General features: G+C 40.7%; 1 protein-coding gene and 1 pseudogene across 1 annotated transcript in view; one reads left to right on the forward strand and one right to left on the reverse strand.

The window, feature by feature from the left end:
• Positions 1–24,088, reverse strand: part of EFHC2 (EF-hand domain containing 2) — a 178,178-nt gene that overhangs the window by 114,561 nt on the left and 39,529 nt on the right. The window lies entirely within an intron of this gene.
• Positions 2,257–8,896, forward strand: LOC140692000 (putative deoxyribonuclease TATDN2 pseudogene; annotated as a pseudogene).

Consider the following 24,088-nt stretch of genomic DNA (forward strand, 5'->3'; position numbering starts at 1 on the left):
TAAATTCTTTTTTCTTTTTATCTTTTTTTTAAATCTATTTAAATTCTTTTAGGCAATTAGGGGGAAGGTCAAAGGTTATTCCTCACTCTTTTGGGCTGTGATTGCTTTCGGCTCAAAATAATCTGCATGCCAAAGAGAAAAGTTTTGAGGTGGCAAGTTTTGCTCCCCTACACTAGCAAAGATAATCAAGAAAGAATATAAGTAAATAAAACCAGAAATGAGATAGTGCATAGCATAGAGATGTAGCAAATTATGTTATAAATTTTCTTATTATAATAAATTATTCAAGCTTTTATGAAAATAAAATCTAAAACCACAAACAAGCAATTTTCTGTAAGAACTGTAAATTATCAAAACACAATGAATAAATAACCAAGTAAAAGTGAAAAAAAATTACCAAAGAATTGCCCCAACAAATGCTCCAACCAAGATGATTTACTAATGGATTCTTTCAAACTTTCAAGGTAAGAAAATCACCACTTTATATAACTCCCCCCACAGGATATTAAAAAAGATGGAAAGCCACAAAGGTGAACTCCAACTTACACTTAAATAAAACAAATCAATTCATTTTACCTTCCGCCGCAAAAATTATATATGTGTCAGAGCTTTGAAAGGGAGGATGACCATTCTAGGCTTAGGAGAAAAAGAGACAATTATGGAAGAAAAATATTAAAATTTAACTACAAAAACAAGTTACAACTTCAATACACTGAAATATAAATTAAAACAAGAAACATGCAAATAAAAAATGTTAGAAAAGATGACAAAAGTTTTAATTTATTTTATAAAAAAGTTTTAATTAATTTTGAAAAGATCCTTTAGAAGAAATGAAAACAGAACTTAAAATGCATGAGAAGGTCGATAGAAAAAGGAAAATGTCTGCTGTAAAAAATAATCAGATAACTGAAAATTAAAATAACAGTAAGGCACCAGTTTTGTTTGTTTCTCCTAAGAAATAAGCCTGGTAGGATTATTCATTACCAACGGGAGTTTGAATTATTACAGTTCTTCTGAGGTAATGTGGTGCTATGAGAAGCCATTCTAAAATTCCTATACTTCTCAGGAACTCCATTTCTGGGCATGTAGCCCAAAGAAACAAACCAAAATATGGAGAAACATATGTGCAAAGATGTTCTTTGCAGCATTTTTTTTTTATTACGGAAAAAAACTAGCGTGAGTGTAATTAAAAGATCTAACAAGGGAAGGGCTTGGTGAATTACGGCACATCCATGTATTCCGTGGAATATGACGAAGACAGTAGTATGGTATTTTTGAAAAACTACGCGGCAATAAGAAAAATGCTTAGGATACACAGAAATGCGAAGAGAGAAAAAAAAAACACAGGACTGAAAATGGTAATATACTACAGTTATAACTATGTTTTCAAAAGCATGTATACTTAAACTATGTTTTAAAAACCATAACTATGTTTTCCAAAAAGACTAAGGAGAATAAAGGAACAAAAAGAAAGCCATGGTGGCGGTTCCAGTGGCGGGCTGGTCGGGATGTAGGATCGCGAGGGGCGGGGGGCAGCTGTGGGTAAGCAGACACCGACCTGAGGTAAAGGCAGAAGGGGGGGCCACGGCCTGTGGTGGGTGCTTCCAGGTTGGGGGGTGGGGGGCGGGGGGCGGATGCTTCCGGTGGCCTGGGCTGGTGGGCGTGGTGAGCGGCATCTGCCCCCTCCCCTTCCATGGCTGGGTTCGGCCCTGCCCTCCTGCACACCCTCGGCAGCCTGGACCTCTAGACCAGCGGTCCACCTCAGGGGACCCTGTGTGGGGTCCCTAAAGCACCTGGCAGCCTTTTCAAAGCCTGTCGTGACATCTCACGAGGGCCGTATAGTCCAAACCGAATCGACATTTCTAGTCCCGGAAGCAGCTTGATGGCCCGGAAGTAGACCTGTGCCCTCAAAGAAAGTGCTCGGTAGTCGCAGAAGCTCACTGAGGGCTCGGACGCCATACCGAGCGTTAGTACGCCTTGGATCTCTGTGACTTTTCCGAGTCGCTTTGGGGTCACAAACCCAGTGGACGGACTTTTGACATCTCTGAAACACTGAGAACGGCGATGGGTGAGTGAAAGAAAGGAGGAGGGTCCCTCAGCCGTGTGGGCGGCGCAAGGCCGCTTACCACAGGAGCGGCACTTCGGTACGGGCCCCTAGCAAACGCGGAAGCGTCTGGGGAGTCCGGTGACGCGCCCCTCCTCCCCTCAGTCGGCCATCTTACAGCTCTGCATCGGGAGGGACTGGCGTCCCCAGGTGCCTGAAAGCCCAGAAAGAGGACCTTCTGACTTTCAAGCCGAGGTTTCCTAGGGCTCATCCTGACAGGAAAATTCGTCCTCGCCCTCCTCCTGCTCCTCGCCCTCGTCCTGCTCCTCGTCCTCCTCCCGCTCCTCCTCCTCCCATTTCAGGCTCGGGTGTGGGTGGAGCAGCCTCCCAAGACTGCCTGATTCTGAGCACTCGGGGTTCCTGTCGTCTGTGGAATCCCCTCAGCGCCATCCCCTTCGTGCTCCGCCAACCTCTTTCTAGAAGAAATGGCTTCTCACGAGAACGCCTACAGATTTAAGGTTCATTTCCAACAAAGTTCCTGTGACTCCACAGACTCTGAATTTGTAGCCACAGCCGAGGGTCAAAATAATATGACTGAGGAAGCAAGCAAGGGCTGGAGAAAGAGCAATGGACAGCAAGATGAAGACTCTTCAATGAGCTTAGTGAAGGCGATTGAGGGCATCCTGGAAATATCGAGGCCAGAAGAGGAGGCCACTAGTACAACATGGAGCACAGGGCAGCATCCCAGCCCTGATGGACCGGCCTGGGCTCTTCCCTTCTCTGCTTCTCCTCAAATAAAGGAAACGTCAGCCCCAGAGGTCACAGCGGAGAAGATCAGAATCAGCGATTTCTCTGACAGCAGAGCAAAGACATATCCCGGGGACAAACCCCACGAGACGCTACTCGGTGGCCGAAGGGTATCCCTTTTTGAAAAAGTCTCTCCAGCCCTGCAATTTCCAGATAGACATGACTATCCTTCAGAAAACCAAAAGCACACAGAAAGGAGTGTGGTAACTGAGCGCGCTTCTTCAGGAAGTGGCTGGCCTGATGTGGGTGACGTTTTCTCATTCACATTACCTCAGGAGAAGCCACTCCCACCCAGCTTCTCCAGTATTTCAGCGCCTTCATCCTTCACAATTGACCAGGCCACGTACTGGCCTAATTTGTACGGTGGTCCTTGGCAGAACCCTGGCAGCTCCTGGACCAGCAGCTCCACGCTTCCTTTATATCCGTCCTTGGGCAGCAGCAGCGGCAGCAGCTTCCACGCAGTGTCGAGCAGCCAGAGCCTCTGGAGGGATTTTTCCTTCAGGTCTACAGTGCGCTCCCCAGACTGGTCCAGAGACCTGAAGGCGGCAGGGGAAGATCAGTCTCCAAATCCTCATTCACTTTGCTTCTCCAGAAGTTCAAAAGCAAAGGTGAAGGAGTGGACACAGCAACTCCGAGAGGAGCTACCGTCAAGTCCTTGGGGAGATTCTAAGTCTTATTCCCGGCCAAAAAGCCAATGGGAGCAGAGCCGGCAGGAGGGTTTCATCGACACCCACTGTCACTTGGACATGCTCTACTCCAAGCTGTCTTTCAAAGGAACCTTTGAAAAGTTCAGAAAAATTTATAGCCGTTCCTTCCCTAAGGAATTTCACGGCTGCATCTCTGATTTCTGTGATCCTCGCACACTAAGGGATGGCCTATGGGAGGAGCTGCTGAAAGAGGATCTGATCTGGGGGGCCTTCGGCTGTCACCCTCATTTTGCACGTTACTACAATGAGAATCAAGAGAGAAGCATTTTGCAAGCCCTACAGCACCCCAAGGCTATAGCCTTTGGAGAAATTGGCTTGGATTACTCTTACAAGTGCACCACACCTGTCCCTCAGCAGCACAAGATATTTGAGAGACAGCTGCAGCTGGCCATGTCTCTAAAGAAGCCCATGGTGATCCACTGCCGAGAAGCTGACAAAGATCTGCTGAGCATCATGAAAAAAATTGTGCCCCCTGATTACAAGATCCACAGGCATTGCTTCACTGGCAGTTACTCAGTCATCGAGCCCCTTCTGGAGTACTTCCCCAACATGTCTGTGGGCTTCACGGCTGTCCTGACTTACTCTTCTGCCTGGGACGTACGGGAGGCTCTGAAGAAGATCCCGCTGGAGAGAATCATCGTGGAGACAGATGCTCCCTACTTCCTCCCTCGTGGTGTTCCCAAGAGCCTGTGCCAGTTTGCCCACCCAGGCCTGGCCCTGCATACCATTCGGGAGATTGCCAAAATCAAAGATCAGCCAGTCTCCCACATCTTGGCCACCTTACGCAAGAACACTACTCACCTCTATAATATTTAAACAGAGGGCACAGTCAGGAGTCTTCCAGGAAAGGGAGACCAGCAGCCTGACAACAGACTCGGTTTGAACTCTGCCTGTCAAGGATATGTTCGGCAAGCCCCGTGGAACAGAGAAAACCAGGACAAGATGTTTTCCTCAAAACCTCTTCAGAAGACTTCTTGTGACTGGTAGGCTGCGGTGCACTGGGATGGGAGGAGGGCTGAGGGGAACTGCTGGTTGATGTCATCAGGGGTTTGCCTTCCAAGCCCGATTGTGCCAGCCAGCATAGCCGGTAAAATAAGAAAGAGTTCCATCGGGCTCAAGTTTGCTAATCCAAACCCCGTTCTCTGCAGCCTGCATTTTTGAGTAGTTAGCAAATAAAGTCACCCTCCTATCTGTCTTTTAAAGAAAAAAGACAGCAAGGAATGTTGAATTTTGAAAGTGAGCTAGGTGATTTGTTCCGTTTATTCCCCAAATGTTTTTGTTATTATAGGAATTCTATAACTCATATAGTTTGTTGTTAAGTTTGTAAAGTCAGTGACTGTTCAACTTGTAAATTTGTATTTCTAAAGATAAACCAACAGTAGCTTTTCATCTAAGAAGAAACCAATTTCGAGAAGAATTAGTTAATAGTCATAATGTGCCAGGGCAGGGGGGAGGTGTCTGGGGGAGTTTAGTGTGATAGGAGCCAAATCTGTTGAATTTTAGAACCACTGAGACGAGTTTTGAATCTGAACTGAACTCAACTCCTAAGACTCGTATAATTCCAAAGCTCTTCCGCTAACTAGCACGTAATAGCAACTCTTCATTCAGAATGCTCTAATTCTTAACAAGGCTCAAATGTATACACTTAGAAATACCATTCTCCAGAAGGATGGAAACAGAAGAGCTTCAGCTGCCCACTTGGCAAACAGCCGTCCTCCTTGAGAAATTAAAATGAACCCACATCTTAAGGAAGACATTCAAGTGAGGAAATTTGACTTTGCCAGCCAAAGCACACACTAAAATCCCGGAGTCTCACTGCTGGAGGAGACATTCCACTTTCAAAATGGGAAATCTCTTTTACTCTCGAAAACTAAACTGATGAAAAGAAGCCTAGAATCTTCCAGACTTCTCTAGTTTCTTCTGTGCCCATTTATGTGGATCTACAAAAATCAACTGCTTCCTCACCATTTGGGTCTCAGCTCAAAAGCCGACTCCACAGAGCAGCCCTCCCTGACCACCAGTCTGCAGGGCTCGCTCACCTGGGAGGAAGAAAAATCCCTGGCCTGTTAGATTGATTTAATCATATTGCTTAGGCCTGTCAGAGACTGTGTTGTGAACTGATACATGTGTTCATTCGTTATCTCTTCCTCTTAGATTGTAAGTTTATAAGCTTGTCATACTTGTTTATACTGTACATACACCCGAAGTTAGAAGAGTGCCTGGAACAGAGCAGGCGCTCAGCAAAGATTTCTTGAATTAACATATGCATGGATACTTGACTTCACTGACATCTGGCAGTAAATGATAATATTGGGGCAAGGGGGCAGATATTAGTAAGAGAACAGATAATAAGCCATCACAGTTCTAGCACTCTTCTTTAATTTATAAGGCAAAGGAAGGTTTAAAGGCCACCAATACTCTGCCCTGAGATGTGATCTGTAATAAAAGAAAGGGGGGAAAAAAGATCAAGCCCCACCAGGAACTTGACAGTTCCTATTTCCTATAAATAACACTGAGTAGACCATAGGTTTGCCCCTTTGCTGGGAATCCAGTCTTTTGAGAAGAGTAAAGTCTGAGAAAGCTGTAGCTGAACTGCTTCACTTTCCTTAGTAGAACAAGGGAAGTTGATACAATGTGGAAGATGCGATTTGATTATATTTTCCAAGACAGAAAATCTTTAAGAATTAAGCCAATGTTCTGAGTTAAGAAAGTTTTTTTTCCATTTAATGTACATTTTAAATAGACCTTGCTCATAGCGTGTCCCTGGAGACCTGGACTTTCAAGAAAGGATTTTAGAAAAGAGGGTTCCTGGGCACATTTTTGGTAAGTAATGAGTTGTACAAAGTTCCACAGATTTTTTTTTAATCTCTTATGTCCTGTGATATGCTAATGTGTGCCACAAATACCCAAGAAGGTGTTTCTCAAAGTTACTTCTAGATTAGTTTGATTAACTTGAGGCACAATTCAATGCACTCAAGTTCTCTGGAAACACGAGCTTGGGAAACGTGACCTTAGTCACACTCTTGCTTTTGCAATGCCCTCATCACATGTGGTACCTATCTCTACTGGTCACCTTCTGACATCCTCTTTCATTTACTGTTCTCACAACCTAAGATCCATGGAGAACAAAACGTTATTAATCTGATCGGAGCAGAGTGACATCACCAAGTGGGCATTTTAAAAACGGATGTGAACGAACGGTTGCCTTTTAAAGTGCACGATCAATAAGATAAACAGGAGATACACATATTATAATTAAAGTAAGTTACACATAGTATAATTAAAGTAAGTTTCCTTTCCAAAAAAGTAAAGATCTCCTTTTCATATGGAGAAACACTTCTTACCTGCTCCTCTCACCCTACAGTTTTGATGGCAGATGCACAGACCATCCTCTGCAGAGCTTCTGACCTGCAGGAGAGAGCCCTGCCATCATTTAGCTTTATTTCTTCAGGAATGGGAGTGAGCAAATATAGTCTCCTCTGAGTGTAGTAATATCCAGAGTGGCCTAAGGCAAAAATTACCATCTTCCTTGACTTATTTCATGAAGTAAAGAACATTTCATCTATTCATGTTACTAGTAAAAAACAAACAAACAAAAAACAAAAACACACCAAAAAACCCCATAAAACAAAAACAAAAGTTGTGATCCAGATGTGTAAAGTTTGAGCATTTTGTCAACAGTTTTCTACTATAGTGATAGATACTCCACAGAATCTCAAAGAATAATTACTTAGCATCCAAGAATCCGTGTGTCTGTATGGCAATTGGTGCGTCTACTCTCCCGTTCTGGAGGCATCAGAGAGCCGTGAAGGCAGCCGGTGATCTAAAAATTCAATTTGCCGTTAGTGGTCCCCGGGCCATCGGTCAGCCCAGAGTCACCGGACCTCTCAGGCCCATTAACGGGCTCCCTGAACCTTGGCGGTCCTTTCACTGCACGTCAGTATCTCGCCTCACTTAAACTTGAGAAAGGCAGCTTATTTCTACCTTTAAAGCTCAAAAGGAACAAACTGCCCACTTTGTCTTGGGAGATGGGGGATTCTGCTTTTTTTAGTTGGTCTTTATTCACATCTGACTTCAAAATGAGTACCTGCTTATTGTAGAAGTTTTGAGACTACTAAAGAGCACAAAGTGGAGGAAAAAAGTTCACAGTCCTACTACTTAGAGACCATACTTTAACAACTGTAGTAGTTCTTTGGAAGTTTTCTCTAATACTTCCATAGTTATTAGCCAATTCCAGCATTGTACACCTTGAAAAAATTTTGTTAATTAATATTTACTATAATATTCACTTCATAAGTAGCATAAGTAGTACATTTTACTTCGTCTGAATTTGATTTAAATATATTGTGTAATTTTGTTTGCTTTCCCGAGCAAACAAGCTAGAAGTGTGTTAATTCTGTTGTTTATTAGACTCAGCTCTTTGAATACTTGTTCAAATCTATCTGTTTACTGATTTATAAAAATCCTGCTTTTAAGTGTATTAATTTTTTCCTTCATCTCTCAGATGTGCGGTTTTTTTTCCCCCTTAGGTGCCTTCTCTAAATGCCTTAAAGTTAAATGCTTGGTTTATTTTTAATTTGGAAGGAAAGAACAAAGCATTCAGTGCTATAAATCTGCCTTAATTATAACTCTGCTGTATCTATAGGATTTTTTCTTTTAATGAATTTACTTTCTCATTGTAAAAATTAATACATATGCATTTCAAAAATATGAAAATAGGAACAGAAAGGAGTGTAGAGTATCTCTACTACCTAGAACCCACTGTCCTGTTAAAGTCTTTCCTTAACATAATTGCGATTCTATGTCAAATTACATATATTTTAAAAAGTCATGTTTTCCTGACTATGTCAAATTATATATCCTTCTTAAAAATGCATATGTTTTCATGCCCATACTCACTGAAGATTTATATGCCACAAAATCCCACCACCCATCTATAGCCAATGTTCATGTTCTGGAGTATTTTGACTTAAAAGTCTTTTTTTTATTTTATTTTATTTTTAGACTTAAAGTCTTTTTTTAAAAAAAAACCTAGTTAAAAACACCAAGTATTATATATATATGAAGCAGAGTTAAGCAATTTTTACGGGTCCTAGAGAAAGATGATATAATGAGCTTTTCTTCCTCTTGATTGAGAAAGATGTCAACCATATTCATTGTTATTTTTAATTTGTAAAGCATTGTCAGTTCAAGGCTCAGTTCTCAAAATCAACATCTACTGGAACTCACCTGAATAGACACAAAGAATGTATTTTCATTTTTATATCCCTATCTTGTATTTGGCAGGTTATCATTGTTTGTTATTCTTTTATCTTCCAATAAATATTTTAAATGCTTACATTCTGCTTTCAACTTTATTTATATTTTGTAATTATTTATAAGTTTGTTTCCATTGCTCACCACTAATCCTTTTATTTCATGACTGAACTGTTTAATTTGCTTTATAATTGGATGGAGTACATGTTCGAGCGACTTTCTCAGGAAAGGTATGTGGATGGCATATTTGTGAGAAAGTATGTATTTGAGAATATCTTTCCGGTGCTTTCACTAATAAATAACACCTTGGCTGAGTCTACAATTTCTGGGTCACAAACATTTCCCCCTAAAAGTTATAGACACTGCTTCATTGTCTTCTGGCATTTAACACTGCAGACTTCTGATGTCAACGTCTCCTTCTTTGGGGGTTAAACTACTTTTTCTGTCAGGATGCCTGGTTTACTTTCTCCTTGAAATTAACATAAAAATTGCCAGACTCTTATCTAATTATTGGTCTCTTTTTTTGTTATTTTCTTTGGTACACAGGAAGCATTTGGTCTGCAGATAGGTCTTTTCATAGCGGAGAAAGTTGTTTTTATTATTTTCTTATGGCATGCTTAACTGATTCGATTGCTTTTAATCTAGCTTCTCATTTTTGAGGAACAATTGTCTATGTATTAGAGCTCCAGCCTCTGCCCAGCCTTTCATTACCTAGCTCACTGCTTTTATATCTGATCTTGTCCTCTGCATTTGGGGAGAATTTCTCAAGTTTGCCTTTTCTATCACTCATCTCCAGTTTCAGTGTTTTTCTTTACTACATATAATGCATTTCTTTTTTAGTTTCCTCACGTTTCTGCCTTCAGCGAGCTCCTGTCACCTTTTCCCCTGCAGTCTCATTCAGCAATATTTGAAATGTCTTCTCTTGTTCTCTTTTCTCCTTCCAGCCTTTACATCAGTTTGCTTTAACTGCTTACTTTGTTTTGTATCCTCTCTTGCACTCAACAGAAAGCATCAAGCAAACTGTTCTCCCAAATCTTCATTTTCCTCTAGAAAACATACTTCTAAAATAAATATTTTTCTTCCTCTGTCTCTTAAATACTATATTCTCCTCCATTTATGCTGCAGAGCCTTTTCAGAAACCTCATGTTGGGTTTCTTTGTTCATTCTTGAACAAAGAACAGTCTATCCAGGCTGGTGGTTTTCTAAAAATAGGGTGGGCAGGTCTTCTTCCCCTTCAGTCACTGTCCACTCAAATGTTCTGATTTCCCCTCTCAGTGGGAAGCTGGTTGATAGAAATTCATACACAGCGAGTTAAGAGAAGCAGGGAGGGAGCTGGAGCCATGGAGAGTCCCCTGCAGGAAAAACTTCAAATCTGGCCATACAGACATTTTATAAACTGACCTGACCTCCACTCCAGGAACAGAGCATGTACAGCCAGCCCTTCGTGTGCCTTGCCTGTCGCGTCAGACAAATGCCCTCGTGTGGGGCCTGCTTTTTCCCCCAGTGTGACTATTCCTGGGCCACCTAGTGACACTCCTCATCCATCAAGAGCTGCGAAAGGAAGCCAAGTGCAAGCCCCTACAGGTTGTCCTAACCCCCCAACTCGATTCTTGTCACTTTCCCTGGAAGGGAAGTTGCAAGTTGGTTTTGAGATATTTTGTCAATGTGATTTCAGCTGCACCATATCTAGTGGAAATTCTTCAGTTTGTAGCATGAAGATGGACCTCCTCCCTGGCCTTCAACACTAATATGCTTTCTCCATATTTAAAAATGTTGCAATCATTTTAATTGGGATTGTGAAGGTGGAGAGGTTCATCTAAATATCAATGCCTAAGTTTAATCTCACTCCAAATTCTCCTTTTTTTCCCTCACTTTTTTTTTTTGATAAATTTATGTTCCTATGGATACTGGGTTTAAATAGGCACATCTTATTTTAGAAAATTCAAGTTATATGAATCTGAATCTCATTTAGCTTTTTGCACACAAGAGATGGTCAATAAAGTTAAGTTCAATTAATAAATGACAAAAAATACAAATTACAGAAAGATGATTTCTAGAAATTTTTTGTATAATAAAAATATTACCCTCATAAATCTATTTATAATTTATGCTCCAATTTTCATAACTAAATCTAGGGTTTAAGATGAATGCACCTATATGGACAACAAAGGCATTCATCAAATTTATGTTTACTTGTCTGCTGCTTCTAAAGACCTGATTTTATGATGTATAAAAGGGGAAAAAGATGTGACTGGCATGCTAGAATATTCTTCTTGCAGCTTTATCACTAATTAACCATATAACTGGTACAAACCACTTAAACTCTTTGTTCCCTGGTTAACCTTTTAGCAAAAATCAGAAAATCAACACTTGCTAACCACAGGACAGTGCAGCACTATTTAAAGGATTAAGACAATTATGTATATATAACAGCACTTTGGAGAGAAAATGAATGTATAAAAATACTGAATAATATATAAATCAGTGTAGGATGCAAAGCTGGAAGCTTAAAAATACTGTCAAAGCCACGTCTAAAATTGTCTTTTCACATCCTTATGGAATCTATTGAGCAAGGCAATTTAAAAACACTTGATATTACTAAGAGAGGAGCTTCAGACCCACCGCTTAAAATCAGACTTCTCGGAAAAATAATTAGGTCTAGAAGAAGGGGTCAACCTATCCAACCAAAGTCATGTTGCTAATCATGGGGTTTCATAAACTGAATAAAGAAAAATGAATATTCAAATATTCAATATTAAAGATGCAAAAGAAAAACAGCACCTATAAAAGATAAAGGAAAAATATTTGGTAAATATATGTATGTACACACACATACATAATTTACCAAATATTATATATATATATATATATATATATATATATATATATATATATTTGGAGGGAATAATATGAGAACTGAGGCAAAAACACTCTCTCATGCCATCATTTTTAAATATTACGTATTTTAAAAGGCTGGACTCCACCTAAAAGTCAGAAGAAAATGCTTAGATACGATGCCTTTTCTGTTCTCCTCCAATCAAAAGAATCTATTCTGTAAATCTAATAATTACTCAATAAACAGGACTCCCCTGTACACTGGATTATCCTACTGGTTTCAAAGTATATTATTTACTTCCCACAAGTGCATCAACAGCTGAGATCACAAAATGGATACTTGATACAGAAAGGCTCCTTTATCAAAAGCAAAGTAACACAGACCAACCCAGTTACAGAGCACCTGCTAAGTTCAAAGCTCTATGTGGAGGGCACAACATTCAATAAAATATCTATCCAGCTACAAGGATTACACAGTCAAGTAAGGGAGACTATATGCAAATAATTGCAAAACGGGGTAGGGTACCTCCAAAGAATTATAATGTACTGGCACTAAAGCAAAAAGTCTTTAGGAAAGACTCAATAATATTCTTACAAATCCACTCAGTATACATTGCTGAGCACCTGCTATCTGTCAGGCACTGTGCTAGGCTCTGAAAATTCAAAAATAAATGAAAATAGGGAGAGAAGAGGCAAGATGGAGGAGTAGAAGGACGCTCGTAAATCACCCTCTCCCACAAATACACCAAGACCCACATCTACAGACCCACTCAGCCAACCAGAGCACCTGCGGAACTCCGACAGAACATCGCCCTCTTCAAAAGATAAAGACGCCAAAAATCTGGTAGGAGAAAAGGAAAGAAGAAAGAACAAAAGGCAAAGCAGCGCGGGACGGGTCCCGCGGGGAGGGAGCGGCAAAGGAGGACTGGCGCTCGCTCGCTGGGTCTCCCCTCTCCAACTGAGAGGCCAGCGGGACGGAGGGGGAGCCTCCGAGGCTCGGATCTGTACAGAGCAGCCCTTGTCTGACAGAACTAAGTTAAACGGGCACAGAGTATCCCCCCGACACCCAGCCTGAGACGCCGGCCGGCAGCGGTGGGCAGGGCCAGGCTGCACAAGCCGGGCGGAGGACGGGGGCGGCTGCACAGAGGCAGCCCCGGGGGACTGGTAGGGGCTGGGCGCCGTGGCTGTGGGTGCACAGGGCAGAACAACCTGGGCCCTCCATAAAACAGCAAGGTTGATGTGCTCTCGGGGGAAGGGTGCATACCCCCATCTCTGAAAACCCGCGGAAACTTTTCAGGGGAAGAGAGGCGGGGCCCAGGCACAGCCGCCATATTCTCCGGCGCTGAGCACCCAGGCAGGGGCAGGGGCGAAACCTGCATCCGCACCGAAGGGCTCAGCAGCCTCAAGGGCCAGACTGAGACGGGCCTACAGCCCGGGGAAGATAGGATCCTTCCATCCTGGTCCCTCAGAGAACTTGCTCCACAAAGACAAACAAGGAGCTGGGTCTTGGCTCCGAGCAGGGACTAGGCTGCCCCTCGGTCTTCCCCGAGCCCACCCGCGGAGCGCCGGCCAGGGCGGAGCGCCGGCCAGGGCGGAGCGCCGGCCAGGGCGGAGCGCCGGCCAGGGCGGAGCGCCGGCCAGGGCGGAGCGCCGGCCAGGGCGGAGCGCCGGCCAGGGCGGAGCGCCGGCCAGGGCGGAGCGCCGGCCAGGGCGGAGCGCCGGCCAGGGCGGAGCGCCGGCCAGGGCGGAGCGCCGGCCAGGGCGGAGCGCGCAGCCGCACAGAGCAGCGAAGCTACCGGCGCGCAGGCGGAGGGAGAGCAGCCCCCCGCCTGTCAGGCGGGAACACAGCCCCTGACCGAGGTGCTGGGAGGGGGCACGACCCACCCTCCTGCCTGGCCAGTCTGCAACATCTGACTGCGGCATCTGGAGGGGCAGTGACCCGCCCGCCCGCAGCAGAGGAGAGCTGCATCTGACCCCGTGTTAGGAGGAGGCGCGATCTGCTTGCCGACAGGTGCTGGGAGCAGCACAGAAGAGGGCGCCAGCGGAGGGCCTATGAAAACAAGCTGAGCTTCCAAAACAGGATGAAGACAGAAAGAAGGACTTCACATTAAAAGCACACAGACTCCAGGAGAACACCGACAACCCCTTTTTTTTTTTTTTAAATCTGTTTTTACCTGTTCTATTTTTCAATTACTCTCTTAATTTTTACTTCTTAATTCATTTCTATTTCTCTTGGGTTTTGATGTCCTGTTATTGATTAGACACAGGTTTCAAACACATCTATTCATCTCCCCACCCCTTTTTTTTTAAAAAAAGTTTTAAAAAGACGTCTCAACCCGATTAACACTCTGCTTCAACTCGCTCTTCTATTATTCATTATACACTGTTTTCAAACCCTCTTTCTCCCTTCTTTTAAAAATCTATTTTTTCTTTTTTTCTTTTTTTTCCTAAGTTCAATTCCTAAATAGGCATTAGATAGATAAAATCCTTAAGATCCAAAATACACAACTGATACTCCATAAACCACAGTGCCAGAGAGGTATGAGCAAGATGAAGAAGCAGAGAAACCTTTCCCAAATAAAAGAACAAGAGGAATCCCCTGAAAGAAAGATCAATGAAATAGACATCGATAGCCTACTAGATCAAGATTTTAAAAAAGGAGTGATCAAATTGCTAAAGGAATTAAAAGAGATAGTGCTTAGAGAGATAAAATATGTCAAAAATGAAATTGAAGCTATAAAGAAGAGCCAAGTAGAATGGGTAAACTCATTGACAGAGATGAGGAATGATCTAATAGCTGTGCAAAGCCGACTAGTTAATGCAGAGGAACGAATTAGTGATCTAGAAGACAGGGCAATAGAAAGCACCCATTCAGAAGAACTACAAGATAAGCAAATAAAAAATAATGATAATAGCATAAGGGACCTATGGGATAATATAAAGCGTCCCAATCTTCGCATAATAGGGGTCCCAGAAGGGGAAGAAATATCAAAGGGGATTGAAAAGGTTTTTGAAGAAATCATGACTGAAAACTTCCCAAACTTAAAGAAGGAATCAGATATCCAAGTACACGAAGCTCAGAGGGCCCCAAACAGGAAGAATCCAAATAGACCCACACCAAGACATATCATAATCAAGATGGCCAGAGTCAAGGATAAAGAAATGATTCTAAAGGCGGCAAGAGAAAAGCAAAGAGTGAATTACAAGGGAACCCCCATAAGGCTCTCAGCTGATTTCTCTACACAAACACTACAGGCCAGAAGGGAGTGGCAAGATATATTCAAAGCCCTGAATGAAAAAAAGATGCAGCCTAGGATACTTTATCCAGCAAGGCTATCCTTTAGGATAGAAGGAGAAATAAAGAGTTTCACAGACAAAAAAAAGCTGCAGGAGTTTAGCAACACTAAACCCATGCTAAAAGAAATATTGAAAGGGCTATTCTAAATAGAAAAGCAGCAGGATGCTACAGAAATGAGAAACTCACAACTGGAAAGGTGATAACTCATGAATTACAAATAAAGAAAACACGAAATTATAAAAGAAGGCATACAAATCACTGAGAGTGGGAGAGGGAGGCAGGGAAATATAGAATTTCTTTTTCTTTCTTTTTAAAATTTTTTTAACAGTAGGATGGGTTTGAGATCATGTTATTATCAGTTTAATAAAAACAGTTATAGTAATAGGTTAATAGATTTACAAAAAAGGGTAACCACAAGTCAAAAATTTACAAGGGAGTCACAAAAATTAAATAAAATCCATGATAATACAAAGGAAAATTACCAAACCACAAAAGGAAGAAGAAAGGAACAAAGGATATACCAATTCAACTGCAAAGATAAGTTCAAAATGGCAATAAACACACATCTATCATTAATTACTGTAAATGTTAATGGACTAAATGCTCCAGTCAAAAGACATAGAGTGGCAGACTGGATAATAAAGCAAGAACCTTCAATATGCTGCATACAAGAGACCCACTTTAGGGAGAAGGACACATATAGATTGAGAGTGAAAGGATGGAAAAGGATATTCCATGCAAATGGAAAAGCCAAAAAAGCAGGTGTTGCAGTACTGATTTCAGACAAAATAGACTTTAAAACAAAGGCCATAAAGAAAGATAAAGAGGGACATTTTATAATGATTAAAGGAGTGATACAAGATGAAGATATTACACTCGTTAATATATATGCACCCAATATAGGAGCACCTAAGTACATACAAGAATTACTAATAGAGATAAAGGGGGTTATTGATGGGAAATACAATCATAGTTGGAGATTTTAACACTGCATTAACATCACTAGACAGATCTTCCAGACAGAAAATAAACAAGGCAACAGAGAAATTAAATACTACAATAGAAAAACTAGATTTGGTGGATATTTTCAGAGCATTACACCCCCAAAAAATAGAATATACATTCTTTTCAAGTGCACATGGAACATTTTCCAGGATCGATCATGCCCTTGGACACAAAAGAAACCTCAACAAATTTAAGAAGATAGAAATTATCTCAAGCATCTTTACTGACCACAATGCCATGAAACTGGAAATCAACAACAGAGAAACAAAGGAGAAAAAAAGAAAAGCATGGAGATTAAACAATATGTTATTGAAAAAACAATGGATCAATGAGGAAATCAAAGCTGAAATTAAAAAATACCTTGAGACAAATGATAATGAAAGCACAACCACTCAAAACCTATGGGACACAGCAAAGGCAGTGCTAAGAGGGAAGTTTATAGCGATACAGGCCTTCCTCAAAAAAGAAGAACAATCTCAAATAAACAAGTTAACCCACCACCTGAATCAATTAGAAAAAGAAGAACAAAAAGCCCCAAAAAGCAGCAGAAGGAAGGAAATAATAAAGATCAGAGAGGAATTAAATACAATAGAGATTAACAAGACCATAGAAAAAATCAACAAAACCAAAAGCTGGTTTTTTCAAAAAGTAAATAAAATCGACAAACCTCTGGCCAAACTCACAAAGAAGAAAAAAGAGAGAGCACAAATTAGCAAAATAAGAAAGGAAAATGGAGAAATTACAACAAACAAAATAGAAATACAGAATATCATACGAGAATATTATGAAAAACTACATGGAACCAAACTGGATAACCTAGAGGAGATGGACAAGTTTCTGGAAACATACTGTCCACCAAAACTGAATCAAGAAGAAACTGAACACTTGAACAATCCGATCACTAGAAAGGAAATAGAAATAGCAATTAAAAACCTCCCTACAAATAAAAGTCCAGGACCGGATGGCTTCACTGGGGAATTCTACCAAACATACAAAGAAGAACTCATACCAGTCCTTCTCAAACTCTTCCAGACGATTGAAAAGGAGGGAATACTCCCAAACTCATTCTATGAAGCCACCATCACCCTGATACCAAAACCAGGCAAAGATACTACAAAAAAAGAGAATTATAGGCCAATATCACTGATGAACATAGACGCCAAAATCCTCACCAAAATTTTAGCAAATAGAATCCAACAACACATAAAAAGATTATACATCATGACCAAGTGGGGTTCATCCCAGGGACACAAGGCTGGTTCAACATACGCAAATCAATCAATGTAATACATCACATCAACAAGAGAAAGGACAAAAACCACATGATCATCTCAATCGATGCAGAAAAAGCATTTGATAAAATTCAACACCCATTTATGATAAAAACTCTCACCAAAGTGGGTATAGAGGGAACATATCTCAACATAATAAAAGCTATATATGACAAACCTACAGTCAGCATAGTTCTCAACGGTGAAAAACTCAAAAGCTTCCCACTAAAATCTGGGACAAGACAAGGATGCCCACTATCACCACTCCTATTCAACATAGTCCTGGAAGTCCTAGCCACAGCAATCAGGCAAGAGAAAGAAATAAAAGGGATCCAAATTGGAAAAGAAGAGGTAAAAGTGTCATTATATGCTGACGACATGTTACTATATATAGAAAACCCTAAAAGGTCCACAAAAAAGCTACTAGAGCTGATTGAAGAATTCAGCAAGGTAGCAGGTTACAAAATTAATGTTCAAAAATCAGTTGCATTTCTTTACACTAATGATGAATCAACAGAAAAAGAAAGTAAAGAAACAATCCCCTTTAAAATAGCACCCAAAGTAGTAAAATATCTGGGAATAAATCTAACCAAGGAGGCGAAAGAATTATACACAGAAAACTATAAACCATTGATGAAGGAAATTAAAGAAGACTTTAAAAAATGGAAAGATATTCCATGCTCTTGGATTGGAAGAATCAGTATTGTTAAAATGGTCACAATGCCCAAGGCAATCTACAGATTTAATGCAATCCCTATCCAATTACCCAGGACATATTTCACAGAACTAGAACAAACCATAATAAAATTTATATGGAACCATCAAAGACCTAGAATTGCTAAAGCATTACTGAAGAGAAAGAAAGAGGCTGGAGGAATAACTCTCCCAGACTTCAGACAATACTATAGAGCTACAGTCATCAAGACAGCATGGTATTGGTACCAAAACAGACATATGGACCAATGGAACAGAATAGAGAGCCCAGAAATGAACCCACAAACCTTTGGTCAACTCATCTTCGACAAAGGAGGCAAGAATATACAATGGAATAAAGACAGTCTCTTCAGCAAATGGTGTTGGGAAAACTGGACAGCAGCATGTAAAACAATGAAGCTAGAACACACCCTTACACCATATACAAAAATCAACTCAAAATGGATTAAAGACTTAAACATAAGACAAGATACAATAAACCTCCTAGAGGAAAACATAGGCAAAACATTATCTGACATACATTTCAAAAATTTTCTCCTAGAAGAAATAAAAGCAAGAATAAACAAATGGGACCTGATGAAACTTACAAGCTTCTGCAGAGCAAAGGAAACCAGAAATAAAACAAGAAGAAAACCTACGGAATGGGAGAAAATTTTTGCAAGTGAAACCGACAAAGGCTTGATCTCCAAAATATATAAGCAGCTCATATGACTCAGTAAGAAAAAAATAAACAACCCAATCCAAAAATGGGCAGAAGACCTAAACAAGCAATTCTCCAAGGAAGACATACAAATGATCAAAAAGCACATGAAAAAATGCTCAATATCACTAATTATCAGAGAAATGCAAATCAAAACTACAATGAGGTATCACCTCACACCAGTCAGAATGGCCGTCATTCAAAAATCCACAAATGACAAATGCTGGAGAGGCTGTGGAGAAAGGGGAACCCTCCTACACTGCTGGTGGGAATGCAGTTTGGTGCAGCCACTATGGAAAACAGTGTGGAGATTCCTCAAAAGACTAGGAATAGACTTACCATATGACCCAGGAATCCCACTCCTGGGCTTGTATCCAGAAGGAAATCTACTTCAGGATGACACCTGCACCCCAATGTTCATAGCAGCACTATTTAAAATAGCCAAAACATGGAAACAGCCTAAATGTCCATCAACAGGTGACTGGATAAAGAAGAGGTGGTATATTTATACAATGGAATACTACTCAGCCATAAAAACCGACAACATAATGCCATTTGCAGCAACATGGATGCTCCTAGAGAATGTCATTCTAAGTGAAGTAAGCCAGAAAGAGAAAGAAAAATACCATATGAGATCGCTCATATGTGGAATCTAAAAAACAAAAACAAACAAACAAAAACAAAGCATAAATACAGGACAGAAATAGACTCATGGACAGAGAATACAGACTTGTGGTTACCAGGGGGGTAGAGGGTGGGAAGGGATAGACTGGGATTTCAAAATTGTAGAATAGATGAACAAGATTACACTGTATAGCACAGGGAAATATACACAAAATGTTATGATAAATCACAGAGAAAAAAATGTGACAATGAGTGAGTATATGTCCATGAATGACTGAAAAATTGTGCTGAACACTGGAATTTGACACAACATTGTAAAATGATTACAAATCAATAAAAAATGTTAAAAAAAATGAAAATAGCCAGCATTGATTAAGTAGCTATAATGGGTCAGGCAATGTGTTTTCACATTCTATCTTATCTACTTCTCACAACACATCTATAAAATAGGAAATCTTGTGGTCCTTTTTTTTTTTTTTAACAGAAGTCAAGGTTTAGGAAGTTAAATAATTTGGGTAAGGTCTCAAGGTAAAAGACTAACACAGTTGGGATTAGAAGTCATGCTGCCTGGCTTCAGAGGCCACAGGTTAACCATAATCTCTTGAACTGCCACAAAATCTCCACCACATTCTTGCTCAGTGAAGGGCACAAAGAGTAACAGGGCTATTCTAACAGGGGGTTGAAAATGCTCCAGTAGAGGGGCAAGTGCCAAACCACCTGAGAGCATCGAGAAGAAGGCATCACAGCGGAGGTGACGTGTCAAAATGAGTCTTCAAGGCTGAGATGAAGGAAGAACTGCACAGGCAGACACATGGGAAAGGGCATTCTCTGCAGAGGGAACAGCACGTGCGGAGTTACAAGAGCACAGGATGTGGGCCCTGTGAGTCGTTCTGTGTGGCTGGGGGCTGCGTGGGGAAGGGGGAGCAGACGAAATGAGACAGGTGGTCCCCCAGCCAGGCAAAGTTAGGTCAAAGGAGTCTAAACATTTTATAAAGTTAACTCTGTATCCGAGTGGGCAGTTGAGGAAGGGAATCAGATTGAAGGCAAGGAAGGCGCTGAAGAGGCTGCTCTCTGGGTGAAAGATATGAATTAGGAGAGCAGAGTGGCCTTGGAAAGGAGACTGAGGAAAGGGCATTTCAGAGGGAAACAAGAGAGGACTTGGGTCAACTGGTGACAGAGGATAATGGTGGTTCTCTTACTTATTTAAATATAAACAAAAATATATCGAGTGAGTTAACATTTAGATGTAACTCAAATAAGCCAATGTGGACCAGGCTCAGCTTGGTAATATATTCAAAGAAAAGACTGAGCAACCAACAGCAATTAAAAAGTCCGTCTCATCTTAGATCTCTGAAGAAACTCTAAAGGTGATCCAATTTATGCTCGACATCTCCATTTCCCAAAAAATGCCTTTCCTCCCTTTTTCAAGTCTTACAACCCTTACATTTCCTCACCATCAGCTCTGGCCGTGACATCTCTCTCCCTCTCTCCCTTCCCGCCAACTCCGTCCAGCCCTTCTCCCTTTCCTATACCTCCAAAAGCCTGAGAATCCAACTGAAAAATTCAGTAGAGTCCTTAGAGGATGAAGGAGGGGGAAAATGGAATGAGCAAAGACAAATTTTTGTTCAGCAGGCAGGGCGTGGGGAAAAGAAGCAAGCTGGGAACACACATGAATAATACTATCCTTATTACATTATCAGTAAGAATCGAAGGAAGCTTCAATGAATAAAGCTGATTGTAAAAGCCGACTAGACCAGAACTGAAAATAGTTTTATTTTTGACATTTAAACACAAATGTAAAAATGTGTCCAGATAATCACTGGAGCAATGCAAACCAAAACCACAAAGGAGATGTCACCTCATGCCAGTCAGAATGGCTGTCATCAAAAAGTCTACAAATAACAAATGTGGGTGAGGATGTGGAGAAAAGGGAACCCTTGTGCACTGTTGGTGGGAATGTAAACTGGTGCAGCCACTGTGGAAAACAGTACAGAGGTTCCTCAAAAAGCTAAAAATAGAACTACCACATGATCCAGAAATTCCACTCCTGGGTATATATCTAAAAAGAATGAAAGCACTAATTCTAAAAGACACATGCACCCCAATGTTCATACTAGCATTATTTACAAAAGCCAAAATATAGAAGCAATCCAAGTGTCCATCAACAGATGAATGGATAAAGATGTGGTATCTATATACAATGGAATACCGCTCAGCCATAAAAAAACAAATGAAATTCAGTGGTTTACAACAATATGGATGGACCCAGAGGGTATTATGCTTAGTGAAATAAGTCAGAGAAAAATCCTGTATGTTATTACTTATATGTGGAATCTAAAAAATAAAATAAATGAATGAATATCACAGACTCACAGATTCAGAGTAGGGATAGGGAAGGGGGAGGGGCAAGAGGGATAAGGGATCAGAGATACAAACTACTATGTATAAAATAAATAAGCAACAATGATAGATTGTACAGCACAGGGAAATATAGCCATTATTTTATAATAACTTTAAATGGAATACAATCCAAAAAAATGAATCACTATGTTATACACCTAGAACTAATACACTACTGTAAATCAACTATACTTCGATAAAGAACTTAAAAATTTTTTAAATGCCCTGAAATAGTAGATGAAAAAAATCAACAAGTAGAGCCAGACATAAAATGAAATATACTCAAAAACAGATTTCATATTTCAGGATAAAAAGGAGGGGAACAAAAGGGTATAGTGCAAAGGAAATAAAATTTTGATTAAACATAAAAGGGCCTACGTGAAGTTTCTAAAACCTAAATGATAATGATGTAAAATCTTTTGAGTTCAGAGTAATTGGAATGTAAATACAATTGTAGTAGTCTATTACTGACTGCTATTAGTTCAGAATACTGAAAAAATAATAAATGTAGTTATTTATCACCTTTCCCCTAAAAGCCCATTAAGTGAATTTGCTAAAACATAAGAGACATGACAAAAATCTCTTATTTAAACAATAGAAGACTTTTTAAAAACTACATTAATACCTACAGCATAAATGGAACACTGAGGAACAACTGGAAAGAGCAACGCATCGATAGCTCAATGGCTACTTTTGAGAACTCACTGGTCTCAATGGCAGCATCTTCAAACTGATTCTTCTGGAACATGGCAGAATTCGTGCCAAAGAAAAACACAAGAATCCTGCAGCACAGGTGATGTCTGGGAGAGTCCCAGCTCATACCTCACTTTCCCAGCAAACACCGCCCTCCCTATCCCATGCAAGAAAATCAGCCAAGTCTTAAGCAGAGGAGGAGCGTTCTCCATGACTACCTATGATGAGCTAGGTACCTGATGTGCGTTGTCCATCTGGTGCTCACAGCAACTCTAAGATAGGTTTGCTATTCTTACTTGACAGATGAGGGAATTAAGAACCTAGCCCAGATGAAACAGCTAATAAATGGTAAATCCAGGTTCTGAACCCATCTGTCTGACTGAAACCCTTACTCTCTCCACTACACCAGAGAGCCTCCCATCAGGGGAGTGTTGCAGGAGGACCATGTTCCCGAGGGACACCTCAACCGATGTACAGAGTTCATTTCAGACAGTACTCCATTTGGGGAGACACATGTACCTTGAGGCCGAGCCTAGATTTAAAGGAAAGGGGGAAGACCCAGGCAATAACAACGATAATGATTATGATGATGATTCTACTTTCCTAAAAAGAAGAGTCACCAATTGTAAGGCCTGGGACAGAGGAAGACAAAGCAGGGAAAGGGAAGAAAGTTAAACAGGGTGCACATGATGTAAGATGAATAAAAATGGATGAAAGTAAAGAGAATGAGGATGAAGAGACAGACCAAGTTCAATGAAAGGGAAAAAGAAATAGAAAAAGAGGACAAACGAATGGCAGGGGAAGGGATACGGAGGTTGAGAGATGGGATGTAAGAAAAGGAAATGGGACAACATTGGACAAAGATAAGCATTTCTGCCTCCCCTTCAATAATGTGGAGTTCATGCCCTCCCCGCCACCTCCTCATTTCTGATGTCCTAGAATGAACAGCCATGCGCCCTCAATTATTTATACCTCTGATAAAACGTTTATGATAATGGCATGTGTCCCTGAAGAATCCTCTTTATTAAAAGAACTATTACCACACTAAAACAGCACAATGAATTTCATAGTCAGAACAGGTATTTAAATAGGGGAGCATAATTAAAATAAGTAGAAGGATAGGAACAATTCTAGCATGTTGAAATTTAGAAATTAACAATTCTAAACGTTTAAAAACCTCTAAAGGGGGTTAGGAGGATAATTTATTTGAAAAAAAAAAAAACCCGGCATGTTTAAAAATAAAGGGATATCGATCCAGAGAATGAAAAAATGGTTACATAAATACCCAGAAATCCACCAAGGTGAATTATTACATGAGTTGGCTGCACTTTGTTTATATGCATACATATTATCAAAGCTGTGCCTCAAATCTTAAATCCCAGTGAGGTAGACTCCAGAGGGGACACAGTGTAAGTTTCCATTTATATGAAGTTCAAGAACAGGCAAAGCCAATCTATGGTGATGGAAGTCAGAGCAATGGAAGAGGGGCGAATGGAAGGGGTCATGAGGGAACTTTCTAACGTGGTAGAGATGTTCCATATTGGCGTCTAGGGTGATGGTTACCTGTGTATACACTTGTTAGAACTCACGGGACTGTATGCTTAAAATGGGCACATTTTATCATATACAAATTATACCTCAGTACAGTTGATTACAATAAAGACTCAAACAGTAAAATCCTAAAGGGATACAGTCATTCTGTATCCTGATTGTGGTGGTGGTTACACAAAACTG

This window comes from Vicugna pacos, chromosome X (assembly GCF_048564905.1).
Source record: "Vicugna pacos chromosome X, VicPac4, whole genome shotgun sequence".
NCBI classification, from domain to species: Eukaryota; Metazoa; Chordata; class Mammalia; order Artiodactyla; family Camelidae; genus Vicugna; species Vicugna pacos.